At 42.7% G+C, this 10,589-nt stretch overlaps 1 long non-coding RNA gene across 2 annotated transcripts in view; it reads left to right on the top strand.

Annotated features, from left to right (window-relative positions):
- Positions 1-759: 759 nt before the first annotated feature.
- The window catches only part of LOC122204668, a 60,083-nt gene continuing 50,253 nt past the window's right edge, over positions 760-10,589 (top strand). For both annotated transcript variants that reach the window (XR_006195732.1, XR_006195733.1), the window contains exons 1-2: positions 760-932; positions 1,231-1,738. This is a non-coding gene — a long non-coding RNA (uncharacterized LOC122204668). The remainder of the gene's footprint in view (positions 933-1,230; positions 1,739-10,589) is intronic.

Here is a 10,589-nt window from a genome sequence, read left to right as displayed (position 1 = left end):
TGCTGCCTTCATCGTCACATCCCCAACTACGCACCTAGGGCTGTAAACACTGCAATGCTGAGCGGTAGAAAGGATTTCAGAAGGCGCAGAAGACTGGGAGGAAACCAAATCTGCCTCTGAACTTGAACTCCCTCACCAAAAAGCTTGTGACACCGAGTATATCCCATCACCTCTCTGAGATGGTATATCAACCATCTCAATGGTTGCTGCTGTTGCTGCTGCTGGTGTGTGTGTGTGTGTGTGTGTGTGTGTGTGTGTGTTTTAAGGTAGAATCGAATACAAAGGGGAGTGAATGGTCTTCTGAATCCAGAAGGGTACACTTAACCAGTGCTTATCGCTTGGCATGTGGCTCATTCTTCACAGGTGGCATCTTATTTGATGGTCGGAACAAGCAGCCGTCGCTGGCCATGCCCACGGGCAGAGGGGGACACTGAGTCTCCGTAGCCTCTCACCCCGCCCCTGGTGACTCAGCGGCAGCTAGAATCTGCCCTGGGCCCTCCGGCTGCCAGCCTCCCCTGCACACCCACGGCCCGAGTTTTCCTGTCCCCGCGCCCACCCGACTCCGCAGAGACGCGCAAGCACCTACCAGCCCCCTCCACAGCCGAGTCGACTTCCGGGGGCGGCTCCCCGCGGCCGGAGGCGGGGCTGCGCATGCGCACAAGGCACGGCGGGGGAAAGGGGGGGGGGTTCATTCCCAAGATGCTGTGCGGTGAGCTCCCGCGAGGCTCCACGCCTCGGCGTAGTCGACGCCGGGGAGGGGACGCGTGGAAGTGACGGTGTCTGTCGCGGGAGGTCCCCGCAGGGTTGTGGGGCGATGGGTCAGCTTCTCCCCGCGTGCTGCCCCGCTCCGGGCCAGGCCGCGCTGGCTCCGGGAGACCCTCCGGCCCGCCAGGCGCCGCCTGCCGGGATCCTCCCGAACTCCTGATGAGCGGGTAGGGTCCCGATTGCTTGGCAGGGTGATGGGGAGTGAGAACACGGTGCAGGGGGCCTTCCTAGGGCACCGCTGCCCCGTGGGAGGGGGCACGAGTTGTCTGGTAGAGAATAACTAACACTGACCTAGTCAACGTGAGAGCCGTCTCCACCAACCCCTCCCAAGAGTGCGATATGGTTTTGCCCCGGCCTTCTCCCCCGGCGCTCGCTCCTCCGCCCGTAACCCTCCGGCTTCTGCCCCGCCGGCGCTTCGGAGATTTCTGAGCTTCTTAGGGGACATGTTTCGGGCCTTCACTTAAGGTACGGGCCGTCTGCGGCAGCATTGGAACGTCTGTTGAGATTTCCGCCTGGTATTCGTTTCCGTGATGGTAGTCGTGCTTCCTTTCCCGTGTGTGGGTTTCCTTCTCGGATCAGACCCTTCTCCGGTGTTCCTGTCCTCTGCGTTCCTTCAACTGGTAACTTCAGCCATCGCCTAAATGCCTCAATTCCTTGAGGGCACAGCTCCCTCCCGAGCACCAGGCCACCTGCTTCGCGGACACGGCCCCTTGCAAGCCCTGCAGTGATCTCAGACTGCACACCTTCCACCACAAGGTTGCACCTTCCTCCTGTGCTCCTGACCTCACCGAAGGATAACGTTCACCCAGCTGTCAGGCTCCAAACCTAGGCGTCCTGCTTCAGTTCGTCCTCTTCGCGTTCCTAAGAGGTTATTAAGTCATTTATCTTCTCCGCATCGCATCCCTAAATTACCGCAGCTGCCCCATTGCACTGCAATCCATCTGTATTACCACCGGGGCCATCTTTTCAAACCGTGAGTGTTATTGATGTTAATTCCTCAGTTAATAATCCAGTTTTCTTTCCTGCAGGATGAAATCCAAACCTTGTTGTGTTGTCCTTAGGACCCTGGTCTGTTTGACCCCTTGCCCTCCATTTCTCCTTGGATTGGACTCTCACCAGTATTGCACACTTCATTCTAACCACACAAAAACAGAGTCTTCTGAACTAGCCACAGGGCTCCGGGCGTCACCATCAGTGTTTCTCAACCTCCACGCTATTTACGTCTTGGACCAGATAGTTCTTTGTTGTAGGGGACTGACCCGTGAGGTGGCCGCTCTTTCGCCCCGCACTTGGCCTCTACCCATTAGATGCCAGCAGCACACCCACCCTACCTAGATTTTATCAAAAGTCCCCTGAAAAATAGCCCCCAGTTGAGAACAACTGGTATATGCGTTTACAGATGCTGTTCGTTTCGCCTATGTACAGTAGACGTCTGATAGATCATCCCAATTTGAAAATATTTAGTTGAAGGAATGACAATAAAAATAAAACAAACCCAGAGAGTGGGGCATGTTGCAAGACAACTGATCTTATCTCTTCAAAAAATCAATGTCAGTTACCATATAGAACAAATCATTAAAAATGAAGAGTGCCGAAAGTGGTAGATATGTGGATAAGTATACATTTTTTTACCTTTTTAGAGTAAATTCTTGGGGCGCCTGGGTGGCTCAGTCAGTTGGGCGTCTGATTTCAGCTCAGGTCATGATCTCACAGTTCATGACTTCAAGCCCCATGTCAGGCTCTGTGCTGACAGCTCTGAGCCTGGAGCCTGGTTCGGATTCTGTGTCTCCCTCTCTCTCTGCCCCTCCCCTGCACATGCTCTGTCTCTCTTGCTCTCAAAAAGAAACAAAAAATAAGTAAATAAATTCTTGATAATTTACTGTTTAAGCAAAAATAGTACCCAAGTACAACGGTATAATAAAAAATATAACAGAAACAAAATGTATGATAATAGCACAAAAGATTGAAGCATTAAATGGAAATATATTATGAGGATTTTATGATATAGGTGAACTGGTACCGTTATTTCAGGATAAATAGCAATAAGTTAAAGATGCATAATTGTGATACTGTAATTTATAATAAATACGTATTTGGTCTTCATTACATTTCTGACACAGACCTTCTAAAACCCTTGGAATTTCCTAAGGGATGAGAGTAATAAAGATGTCTTTTGTTATGTTAAATCAGGTGACTTTGGAAAGCACCAAGAATGGGGCCTGGTCTCCAGGAAACCCAGCCACGTGATTAAAATGTGATTGGAAAGTTGGAACTTTCAGTCCCACTCTCTTCAACCTCTGGAGAGGGGAAAGGGGCTGGAGGTTGAATCCATTACTAATGGCCACTTGATGTAATCAGTCATGCCTATGTCATGAACACCTCCATAAACACCCAGAAGGACAAGGTTCAGAGAGCTTCCAGCTTGGTGAATACAGGTTCAAGGAGATGGTGGGCTAGAAGAGGGCATGGAAACCTATGTCCTTTCCCTAGAACTTGTCCAGTGCATTTTTCCCATCTAGCTGTTTCCGAGTTCCTTTTAGAATAAACCAGTAATAAGTAAAATGTCTCTCTGAGCTCTGTGAGCAACTTTAGCAAGTTAATTGAACCCAAGGAGAGAGTTGTTGGAGCCTCTGATCTACACCCTATAGGTCAGAAGCACAGGTGACAGCCTGGGCTTGCATTGCAACTTACGTCTGAAGTGCTCCTGTCTGAAGTGGAGGGGAGTGGGCAGTCTTGTGGAGCTGAGTGACTGTGTGATCTGGCAGTGTCTCCAGGTAGATTGTGTCATAATTGACTTGCGTTGTAGGACACTGCCCTGGTGTCAGAGGATTGCTTGGTGGTGTTGGAAAACTCACACATCTTAATTGGAATTAGAATTGTAATAATATAAATTGGAGAGCAACCACTGAAAATGAAAGTGGTACAAATAAAAACTACATCAGAGAAAAATGAGATCGTAAAATAGAGAATTAATCCAAAAGAATACAGGAACAAAGAAGAAAGAAAAAGAAGAGATACGACAAATAAGAAAGATGATATATTTAAAGCCAAACATGCCACTATATTTATATTACTTGTAAATGTTCTAAATACTCCCAATTAAAACATGGACATTATGAAACTTAATGAAAACCAAGACTTAATCATATGCTATATATAAGAAATGCTTTTTAAATCCAAAGACACACGTAGGTTAAGAGTGAAGGATGGGGAAAAAAGGTAAACTGTGCAAATTCTAAAGTAAGATATGCTAGAGTGGAGATTCGTGGATAAGGAACACTACTAATGAGAAAGATGAAATTTTCATAATGATAAGATCACTTCTCTAACATAACTATCCTAAATGCATGTGAATCCAATAAGAAAGCTTCAAAAATATACGAGGCCAAAATTGTTGGGTGTGAAAGGAAAAAATAGAGAAATACACAATTCTTTTTTTTTTTTTTTCCGCGCGCATCCCCCTCTGGGAAAGGGGGGGGCCACGCGGCCGCCCCCCCAGAGAAATACACAATTCTAATGGAAGATTTTAACAGTTCTCTTCTTTCAAAAAGACTTGAAAATTTGAAACTTGAAAAACTTCAAAGTTTTGGTAGAAATCATTACCTTAACAGCCACAGACATCAGAGAAGCACTGCCATTAGATATGTTTCATATGATTATGCCTCTTTTCAAAGAATTTGCACCACTTCAGCAATGTTGTTATTTGTTATCCAAAGGAGATCAGCCTATTTTTCTCTGCCTATTCAGTTATAGACATTATTACCAAGTAATGGCTCATTACTGAAGGTTGTCCTAAAGACAAAGCAAAACACGTCCAGAGTCAGAGAGTAATCAATCCACATGCACACACAGTATAATTTATTTGTTCACAAAATGGTTATGGGACATACATTATGATATGTATACACGTCTGTTCTGTATTTGTGACATGGAGACTTACATACTGAATTTCAATTCCACATTCACAGAGATATGAGTTGACTTTACACTTCCATTTGTACTTACCACAGAAAGGTTTTCTTTGAAGTTGCACAGAGAAATAAACATATCACTGATGTGAACAGAGGTTTCTGCCCGAGTTTCAGAGATTTATTTCTTTTTCTTCCAAATTGCATCAAATAACACATGCTTCTGGAGTGGTCCTTCTGGCCCACACGTGAGGGTCGGTGATCACAGCCCTGTGGGCGGCTTCCCCTTCCATTTGGGAACTCTGAAGGAACGGCGACACTTGCTGTGGCGGTGTCGGACCATTTGCTTCTGATGATCATCTGATGTTTCAGGAAATACCAGCTCATCTCCATCTATACATGTTTTTAAACAAATAAAGCAATAGCATCCTTTAAACTGTTAAAATGCCTCCTCATCCATTAATTTCACATTAATCTCACAATAAAGGAACTGCACAAATACCATACTGCTCCAGTTTTTAAAAGTTAAAACTCCATGCTTATGGCATCCATTATCCATTGTCAAGAATAGGAATGGAGCATTCATGAACAGAATTTAATGTTCAATTTAAGCAGTACTTGAAAAATAAATCTGTGCTGACTTAGAGCTATAAAACAACATCCTTTCTTGAGAAGGAGAGAGCAATTGCATTGGTGTCTTTCCCCTTTGTTTGGCCCTCATATGTCTATACTGCTTTCCTCCTACCAGATTTTTGTGGCATAAGGGCATTAGAATGTTTTGTTGATGCAGCAGAGAAAAATGTAAAGGGTGAGTCTTTCTATAAATAAAAAAATTACAATTATTGTAACAAAGCACAGCATTTCTGAGGCCCACTATAGGAGAAAGAGGTGCAGAGGTGGGGTAGAGTGACCCCTCCCCAACTCCCCTCTTTTGGAGGAAAGAATCAGCCCCTACTCTCTGCTGCTTCTGATGTTAGAGGAGGATACAACTCTTCTTTAGACCCCTAGGAGTCCCAACGCCCACTCTATTTTAAACTGTCACCCAGAAACCCTCAAAACTGTCTTAGACTTTAAAAAGGAAATAAGACAGCTTGTTACAGGTTGAATTGTGTCTCCTCCTGAAAGATACCGATGTCCTAATCTCCAGTACCTGTGAATGTGACCTTATTTGGAAGTAGGGTTTTTATAGATGATCAAGTTAAGATGAAGTCATTGGGGCTTGTCTCTCACAGCCTTCAAAAGGAGCAAACTGAGACCCTGGTCTCAGACTTGTAGCCTCCAAGACTGCGGGGCAGATTTCTGGGGTGTAAATGCCCTAGTCTGTGGTACTTTGTCATGGCGGCTCTCGCAGATCAATACTTAGCTACACTATGCATCCCGTCCTATCAAATAAAATAAGAAAAAAAGAGAAATGAATCCATGTGGCTTTTTCATACCCCAAATCTGCTAGAGTCTAAAATTAGAGGTGGGGGAAGTTGAATTAGGGCTGGGGGGGGGGGCTGCATCTGCTGTCAGCACCTTCTAGACCCTCCGTGTGCTGGCAAGGGAATGCGTCTTCACAGTGAACCTTGTACATGGTGATTTGTGTCTACAGGTGCTCATGTCCAACCATGCCTGGATCAGTGCTGCTGAAAAATAACTGGAGAGTGCCAGAAACAAGGGTTTTATCTATACAGATAGGCAAGGGTGAAGGAGAGCCACTCTTGGCCACCAGCGCGTTGAATCAACATCACATCCTCCACTCGCTCACTCTGTGACGTCAGGCAGTCAGCTAAAGACATGGTCTCTTAGAAGTAGTTCTAAGAAGTTGTTTCTTACTTGCCATTTTATTTTTGAAATGTATTAATCTTAACTGTCTCCGCAAGTAAAATATTTAGGGACCCTTCACTGTCCAAGGGTCAAACTTAAAATAATAAAAAGTAAGATTACCATTTCAACGAATACTTTTAAAAATTAAGTTATAAGCCTATTTGCTTATATATCAAGTATTAATTATTAAAATCTTCCATCTAAGCTCCTCCCTCAAAATACTAGAGTCTCAAAAAACAAAACAAAACAAAACAAAAACAAAAACAGCACACAACAGAAAGATACCAAAGGGAATGGCTGGTGTTACAAAGTCACATGAATAAAATTTCAGAAACATGAATATCATAGGTTAAAGAAACCTGAGAATTGCTAACAAATAGACATACATTCAATTTTTAAATTAACCTTTTAAAAAGTTGCTAGAAAGAAAAGGTTAATTTCAGAAGATTCATCTGCCTCATAAATCCGTTTTGTCAAACAGTTAATGTTACTGATTCACATTTAGAATGCTGGAAGATTTTCATGTTTTATGTAGTCGGGCAGCCCTTGCAAAAGCTTTTCCAGCTGCTGATATTGTTTAAAGTTGGGCAAAATGTCACATAATGGTGACTACTTTCTTCATCCTATTCCTGTATAAACTTTTTTTGATATACAGTTCATACTATATATAAACATCCCCAAATTTAATCATTGTTGAATCTTTTTAAAAAAGACCTTTTCGTACAAAATGGCAGTTTTTCACTTCCAAATTTTTATCTATGTTTAAAATTATTTGTAGTAGAGATACAAAATCTTTGTTCTATTGTGACTCTGTAGAACCCTAATTGAGAATCTTAAACACAGCTTTGGTTATTTACTTTTTTTTTTTAAGCCTGTAAAATTTTTCATGGGATGCAGTAATACTAAGTGAAAATTAGTAACAAACAAAAGTAACTTGAAAGTGGGACATTATATTTATATTACGTTTATAAATACATATAAGTGCCCTATTTATTCATGTCGTGACAGCCCGACTTTATATAATGCAAAAATGTATCACAAGATAGCTTTTGTACTACTAATAAAATGAACCAATTTGGGTTTGGTGTGGATTTTTTTACTCTAGTTTAGGCTCCAAATTAGTACATGCACATTGGCAAGTACAGTAAATGCATAAGTGAATATTCCTGTTTCCGCTTTCTATCAGTAATTCATTAGTCACATGATCTCAATGTCAGATCACCTTCTTGAGGGGGATCCATTCCCTGGAGTTCCCATCAAAGACATCCACTGCATTTTCACTGTACAAGGAGAGATACGGGGCATTGTAGCCTGGGAGATGGGGAGGAGGTGACAGCAAGTTGGGCTTTAGGATTCCTTTTTTAACTGGAATTTTTATTAAAGTAATTATAAATTCACATGCAGTTTTGATAAATAATACAGACAGATCTCTTGCATACTCTGCCCAGTTGCATTCAATGTAAGAGTTTGCAAAATTAGGACACTGACATAGATCAACTCAACCCACCCATCTTAGGCAGATTTCCCCAGTTTACTAGTGTGTGTGTGTGTGTGTGTGTGTGTGTTGGTCTGTACAGTGTTATCGCCTGTATAGGTTCATGTATCCACCACCACAGTCAAAATACAGAATATTTATGCCACCACAAGGATCCCTCAGGGGTCCCTTTTACAATCCCACCCACTTCCTCCTCCTTCCCTAACTCCTGGGAATCAATAATATGTCCTCCATTTCTAAAATTCTGTCATTTCAAAAATGTGTGTAAATGGAATCATACAGAATTCATGATAAATTGTAGTCGCTAAGCCCTGATCCATTAAAAAAAAAAAAAAAAAAAAAACTTCAGATTGGAAACCCAAGAGAATCCAGTTACAGTATTGTGATTATATAGTTGCTGCCTCGAGTATTTTTTTACCGTGGTTAAAAAATAAATAAATGATGTACATCGGTCACATTTCAGAGTACAACACAAACAGTAAAAGTCTAACAAAAAGCTTTCTAACGTTTTCATCTAATAGCAGCTTTAAATAATTGCACAACATTTCAAAATCTGGCTCCTAAACTAATTCAGTTCACAGCAGAGTAGAGCAGAAGATTAGAAAAGTATATGTGGAGAGTGAAACTAACAAAGCAGTGAAAACTTGCAGCCAGTCACATTTCTGGAACTCTCCACTTTATTAATAACAATTTAGAGTTCTCACCTCTCAACATGAATGTCTCCCCATTAAAACAACAGCAATATAACCAACAACCCTTCCTATGCTACTGTTTTGCCATCCTCCCTTTCCTTACAGCCAAGCCCTTAAGAGTGTCATCCACCTTGAGTGCCCCCGCTTCTCAGCCTACTCACATCTCAGTCCAGGCACACCTTGTGCCTCAAGTCCTTCATTAAAACTGCTCTCACTGCAAGTCTTCAACCACCGATAGTTGCTGAAACCAACAGGCACATTTCAGCCTGTCTTATTTGCTCCGTGACACTCGACTCCCAGAATTCTCCTTTGTGGGCTTCTCGCCCCTTGACCATCCCTCTAATATTGGTGTTTCTTGGCTCTCTGACCTGTGTCCTCTTTTCTATTTACTCTCCCGCTGGCAGTACAAACCCAGCAAGTCCAAGGAATCAGGCTGACAACATCAGAAACTTGTAATCCATTTTAGCGTTGCCACAAGTAGATGACTAGACATCATGTGCCCCAGTGTGCTTCAGTATGACGTACACAGCATTATTCATGATGTATTCTTTGGTAAAAGTCTTTAGAGCTCATTCTCAGTTACAGAAAATTTAGGATATAAAGGAAGAAGCTAAAAAGCACCAGGAGGAAACATCCAGCTTGTGGAACATCCTGTAGGACAACAAATCAGCGGCATGGAAGTCCATTCAAGATTAGATGATATTTATGATCTAAAAATAATATGCAACATGTGGACCTTCTTCACATTTTGATTCCAAGAAATACATTGTCAAAAGAGGCATCTTTGTGATAATCAGGAATATTTAAGTATGGACTGTGTACTGGATGGTAAAAATCATTGGTAACTTCTCCAGGGGTGATAAATGGCAATGTGGTTTTATGAGAAAATGTCCATATTTTTAGATACAGTGTAACATGTATTCAGGTGGAACAACAATGACTTCTAGGATTTGATTTAAAATATTTCAACAACACAACAAAAAAGTAAGAAGTTAAATGATGACATCCTTCATCCCTTGGGCAAGCCCACCCTGCCTTGTGTTTTATCAGTAAATATCAGTGGCATCCACACATGTGCTCAAGTTGGACATCCAAGAATCATTACGGATTCTCTGTATCTCAGCTTCCACTTGCAATCAAATGTAAAGTTTTGTCAGTTATATCTCTTCAATATTCCTCAGATTCTTTCCTCTCCACCCAAACTCCTTCTACCTCACACAGTTTTAATCCACAGTTTCTACAGTGACTTCCAAGTAGGTATCTTGGCCTCCAGTCTCACCTTGCATAATCTTTAACCTAACCATTGGAACCTAGGGATGTTTCTGAAATGCAAATCTAACCATGTCAGTGCCTACAAAACACCTTCTGTAGTCTGGCTCATGGGCACCCTCCAGCCCCATCTCTTGACCTGTCATCTTGAAGTCCACGCCTGAAACACTGAACCTTATTATAGTTCCTCACAGAGGGCAGTATGGATGGCCTGTTCCAGTTAGGACAGAGCAGCTGATGGGCATGCCCTGCCACCATCAATAAGTATAAAACTGGAAAAAAATGTATGACGTAACTATTTTTAGGTATTAGTATACAGTGCAGGACTGTCATCCCTAAAAAAGGAGAAAGACGTGAGGTAGACCCCACACAGAGCCCCAGCAGAGAGTGAAAGTTTTTCTAGGTACGGGAAACATGCTAATGTGTCTGGAATTTGCAAGGCAGAGTACACAGAGGGAAGAGCCCCAAAAAAGATGTCCCAGACACCTGCACACCAGTTCCCTCAAAGTCCCTGACCAAAGCTGCTCATGGACAGAGCAAAACTCCATGAAACTTGCTCAGAGCACTGAGTGGTGAACACAATTTCATGGGTATTACAGTGCTGGAAAGATACTAGATTTCTGACCCAGACAGACGTTGGTGAAAACCCTG

The sequence above is a fragment of the Panthera leo genome, chromosome D4 (genome assembly GCF_018350215.1).
Source record: "Panthera leo isolate Ple1 chromosome D4, P.leo_Ple1_pat1.1, whole genome shotgun sequence".
NCBI classification, from domain to species: domain Eukaryota; kingdom Metazoa; phylum Chordata; class Mammalia; order Carnivora; family Felidae; genus Panthera; species Panthera leo.
This window is presented reverse-complemented; position numbering and strand designations above follow the sequence as displayed.